Source organism: Mirounga angustirostris, unplaced genomic scaffold (assembly GCF_029215605.1).
Source record: "Mirounga angustirostris isolate CCGP_5_RB_7025 unplaced genomic scaffold, mMirAng1.0.hap1 SCAF_15, whole genome shotgun sequence".
Lineage (NCBI taxonomy): Eukaryota > Metazoa > Chordata > Mammalia > Carnivora > Phocidae > Mirounga > Mirounga angustirostris.
The window spans coordinates 70,185,654-70,190,999 of record NW_026991723.1 but is presented as its reverse complement, the minus strand read 5'-3'; the positions used below and the strand labels follow the sequence as shown (position 1 = coordinate 70,190,999).

General features: G+C 47.2%; 1 pseudogene; it reads right to left on the bottom strand.

The window, feature by feature from the left end:
* Nucleotides 1-3,193: 3,193 nt before the first annotated feature.
* Nucleotides 3,194-4,782, bottom strand: LOC123849233 (keratin, type II cytoskeletal 8-like; annotated as a pseudogene).
* Between the last annotated feature and the right edge of the window lie 564 nt (nt 4,783-5,346).

Sequence of the window (5,346 nt, the reverse complement as noted above, 5' to 3'; positions counted from 1 at the left end):
AGGACTCTCAGCTCCTCTAGGAGGTCTGCAGGAGAACCAAGAAGAAGTCACTGTGTGGAGGGGCGAGTGCCTGTACTGCCCGGACAGATGAAACTATTGGGCTGCCAGTGGGGAGGACCCGTGGTCAACAGGACCCTTTAATCAAAGGCCAAGCCACTGCTAATTGACTAGGTATTAGATCCACAAGAGGCAGATGCTGAGGGTGGCAGTGGGGTGGGGGTAGGGGTGGTATGGTATGGGTAAGGGGGCGGGGAGGATTCAAGTCTTGGAAAGCTAGAGCTGAGGCACTCAGAATGAGCAAGATTCTCTGGCCTGTGCTATTCCTATCACTCCTCTGCTCAAAAACTGGTACTGCTTCCCTTTTATAGCCACCCCTGCCACCCCAGCCCACTTCCCTGGCAACCACTCATCTGTTTGCATCTCTCTCATTTGGTCATTTCAAGAATGGTATATAAATGGAACCCTACCGTCTGCAGTTGTTTTGAGGTGGGCTTTTTCACTGGGCATAATTCCTCTGTGTGCCGATAGTCTATTCCCTTTTATTGCTGAGTAGTATCCCATGGTCTACATGTATTACCATTCGTGTAACCATTCCACGAAAGGGTAGTACAGAAAATTCTTGTGATGGAGCTGTTTCTTGATTGTGGTGGTAGCCACACGAATATATACACGTGATAAAATTGCATAGAACAAAACACACGTACACACGAATGCGTGCACAAGTGCTGAAAGTTGAATGAGGTGGGTGGATTGTATCAATGCTGATTTCTTTTTCTTTTTCTTTTTAAAGATTTTATTTATTTATTTGACAGAGAGAGACATAGCGAGAGAGGAAACACAAGCAGGGGGAGCGGGAGAGGGAGAAGCAGGCTTCCTGCGGAGCAGGGATCCCGATGTGGGGCTCGATCCCAGGACCCTGGGATCACAACCTGAGCCGAAGGCAGACGCTTAACGACTGAGCCACCCAGGTGCCCCTCAATGCTGATTTCTTAATTGTGATTCTGGGCTATAAGTCTAGAAGATGTCAACACTGGGGGAAACTGGATGAAGGATATGTTGGATTCATCTATAATGTTTCTTACAACAATGTATGAATCTACAATTATCTCAAACACAAAACAAAACACAAACACTTGGTGGCTCTCCTTTGCCTGTGGAGCCAAAGGAGAAACCCTTTGGTCTGGAACTCAAGGCCTTCCATGCTCCGGCTCTGCCCTCACCTGCCTACAGTCTCCTCTTGCACCACTTCAGCAGGGCTGACTTGTTCAACATTTTGTACCAGTCACTTTTCTTTAAAGTAAACTTTTCTTTTCAGTTGAAATGTAATGTTCAAATGGAAAAGGGGTCAAATCACAAAGGTACAGTTTAATGAATTTTCACAACATGAGCGCACCCATATAACCAGAACTAGAATAAGAAGTCAAACATCGCCAGGACTCCAGATGTTCCCCACCCCCCACTGCCTCCTGTCCATTTACTACCCTCCAAAGGATAATTGCTGTCTGGTTTCCATCCCATATATTGGTTTTTCCTGTATTTAAACTTCATATAAATGAATTCATGGTTTCATTTTAATTGGCTTCTTTTGTTCAGCATGTTGGTTAGATTGATTCATGTTGCAGGTGGAAGTGGTTCATTATCTTTGCTGTATAGTGTTTATTCCAATGTGTGAAAAAAACCATAATTATACAATTTATACATGGTACTATATTGGTGATTATTGGATTGTTTACAGTTTGGGTTATTTCAAATAGATCTGTCATGAAAGCTCTTTAATATGCTTTTTGGCTCATGTCTCTACTCATTTCACTTATATTAATACCTAGAAGTGGAATTGCTGGGTCATAGAATATACATGTGTGTAGCTTTAGTCAGTACTGCCAAATACTTTTCTACAGTGGTTGCACCAGTTTAGACTCTTCCCAGGAGCATAGGGGAGTTCTTGTTGTTCTGCATCCTTGCCAATTTTTGGCATCATCAGTCTAATTAATTGTAGTGATTCTGGTGGGGTGTATAGTGGTAGGTCATTATTGAGGACTGGTTGCAAGGGGGTTTTCTGCTCTTCCTTGCCAGGAGGAGAGTGCTGTTGCTTGTTGTTCAGTGCAAGGGTTACCATGGGGATAGAGAGGTTTCCCACTTCTTCCCCAGAGGTAGATGGCTATGTCTATCCCTTCTGCAAACAGAGGATCTTAGCCTGGGCCTCCGGGGTGGGGAGGGGAGTTGCCTACCACTCCCCTAGTGGTTTGAAGTTTTGACTTCTTATAAGAGAAGGTTCTGGAAATGGATGGGGTTGCCAATGAGGGCTCTCTCAGCTATCCTGCCTGCCTCAGTCTTTCTTTTGAGTACCTGGTAGAGATTATGGAAAAGAGCTTGGGAATATGAACCTCTCTTCTGTCTGGGGTTCCCATGGATTGTTAACTTCATGCCAACTCACACTTCACTTTTAAGAATTTGTTATAATGCTAGCTCTTTTCTTCTTACCCTGTTCCTCCAAAGAGGCTCTGGCAAGGGTGAAACAGTTCTTGTGTATTGTCTCTCTGTGGTAGGGCTTGTCATTCGTAGGAATTCAGATCTCCTGATTTGCCTTGTAACCTCCATACTCTGTTGGGCTCAAGGGAAGTTATGATTTTATAGATTGTCTGGTTCTCTCATTGTTGGGGTATATTCTCTTGTGGCTTTCTAACTCTCACTGTGGTTTTTAATTTGAATTTCTTTCTTTTTTTTTTTTTAAGATTTTATTTATTTGAGAGAGAGAGAATGAGTGAGAGTGCACATGAGAGAGGGGAGGGTCAGAGGGAGAAGCAGACTCCCCGCTGAGCAGGGAGCCCGATGCGGGACTCGATCCCGGGACTCCAGGATCATGACCTGAGCCGAAGGCAGTCGCTTAACCAACTGAGCCACCCAGGCGTCCCTAATTTGAATTTCTTTCATGACTAATGAGTTTGAGCATTTTTTGGTGAGGGGGCAGAGCCAGCTAAAGCTTTATTTGGGAAAAGACACTTGAATTGACTTTTAGTTAGGGGCATGGGCAAGAGAGGATACCCAGGGCAGTAGACTACCCAGAAGGGTAGAATGAGGAGTGGGGCTGAGCCTTAGGTGGGTCTCCTATTCCCAGTCACTCTCTTGCACATTCCCCCAAAGGCTGTATGGCAGCCACAGGAGAGAAGAGACTGGGAGGGACCGTAGTGGCTGTTTACTTGGACAGGACATCAGACGACTCAGACAGGAGCTTCCCATTGTGGGTCTCAATCTTCTTTACAACCATGGCCTTGGAGAAGCTGAGCAGCTGAAGGAGCTGGAGCCCCTGACAGAGCTGAAGCTGGACTGGAAGAAGCTAAGGCTGTAGCTGAGGCCAGGGCTCATAAGACTCCCATAAGACTGAGCTCAGTCCACCAGAGTAGCTGCTGGTGGTCTTGGTAGGGATACTCGTGTTCAGCATCCCAGATTCCAGCCAGCTTTCCTCACCCTCCAGCAGTGTGGTAGGTGGTGATCTTGATGTTCAGGGCCAGCATGATGTTCATGAGCTCCTGGTACTCATGCAGCTGCCACGCCATGTCCTAGTTGGCTTGCTGCAGGGCACCCTCCATTGGCGTTGGCATCCTTAATGGCCAGCTTCCTACACTGCTCTGCATCAGTGATGGCAGGCCCATCACTGGGAGAGCCCTTTGGCCTTTGACGGCCTAGATTTCGGCCTGGATTTGTCTGATGTTCTGGCTCATCTCGGAAGTGTCTATCTTTGTGCATGAGACAGGTTATTCCCGTGCTTCCCAGCCAGTATCTGCAGTTCCTTGTACTTGATCTGGTACATGGTCTCAGCATTGGCCTGCCTGTGGTTGGTGATCTCCTTGTACTGGGCCTTGACCTTGGTGATGATGCCATCTGGTCCAGGGAGCACTGTTGTCCATGAAGAGGACCATGGAGGTGTCAGAGGTCTGTGACTGCAGCTCTTGGTTCTCTTCTTCATACAGTGGCCTTAAGGAGTTGCTCTTGTCAGTCAGCCCCTCCAGGTGGGACTCTAGCTCCTCCTTGTTCATGGAAGCTTCATCCACAGCCATTTTGACAAGGACAGTTTTGTCTTCCCATCTCTGCATGCTCTTTGATCTCTCTTTAATCTCTTGCTTGTTCTTATTCTTGAAGTCCTTCACCAGCCCCTGCATGTTGCCAAGCTCTGTCTCCAGCTTCAGCTTCTCCTGGGCCACTGTGTCCAGCTGCTGCCCGAAGTTGTTCACGTAGCTCTTGAACATGTTGTCCATGTTGCTCTGAGCCGTTTTCTGTCGTTGTAAGAGGCTCCACTTGGTCTCCACAATCTGGTTCTGCTGCTCTAAGTTCTATACCTTGTTGATAAAGGAGGTGAACTTGTTCTTGAGGGTCTTGATCTCTTTATCCTGGGTTTGCACGGCCTGGGTGTTGGGGTCCACTTCCAGCTTAATGGGGCAGAGGAGGCTCTGTTTCACTGAGAGCTGTGATGTTCCTCCTTCCCCTGGCCCTGATGTAGCCCCTGACCACACTCATGCTGGTGGCCAGGCCAACCCAGAAGCTGCTCCTGCTGCCCACCTGGGAGAAGGCTGAGCAACTGATGTGGGTGCCAGGCACGCTTGTGTACGAGCGGCTGCTGAAGGCCCAGGGACCAGAGGTGGGCACCTTGTAGGACTTCTGGGTCATCCTGATGGACGCAGTGGAGGCTGGAGTGGAGGCGAGTAGGCTGAACCAGACAGAAACTTGAGGCACTGAGAACCACCCCCTTGGTGTGGGACCTTGAGCACCTTTTAACATAACAACCATAACTTTCATTTACCTGCTCCATTGCCTTTGTCTGAAATGCCTTTTCCTTTTATTCTCTGCCTATTCCTTTAAGGGTCAGTTCAAGGGTCCATTTGTCCATGTAGCTGTCTCTTACCACTCTGTCTTCATCTACCACCCCTACCAAACCTTGCTGTCTCCTCTCCTCCATTTCCCCAGCATTTTGTACTATTTGACTTAGGCAACTGGGAACTGGGGAAAGATATCACTTTTTTCTGGTTTCCATTAATTTTCCTTATGATCAGCTAGGAGAAGCAGAGTAGGTGGATGAGAGATAGTATAAATACCCAGGGTGGATTTTTCCTGGGACTTGAAGAGAGGATTAGGGCACAGAGATGATTTCTTCCAGAACTGTTAAGGTTTCACCTCATTTCTCCAAAGGCAGAGCTTATAGTCTGGGAATTTGTAGGAGGGTCATCTCATAAATACCCTGAAGGCATACTCCTGGTTTGGTTTTTTGTTTTTTGTTTTTTTTTTGCCAGGCACTTTTCCTGGTTAATTGAGCCCAAAATGCTGAAAACAAACTTTCTCGGGGTTATCCTCATC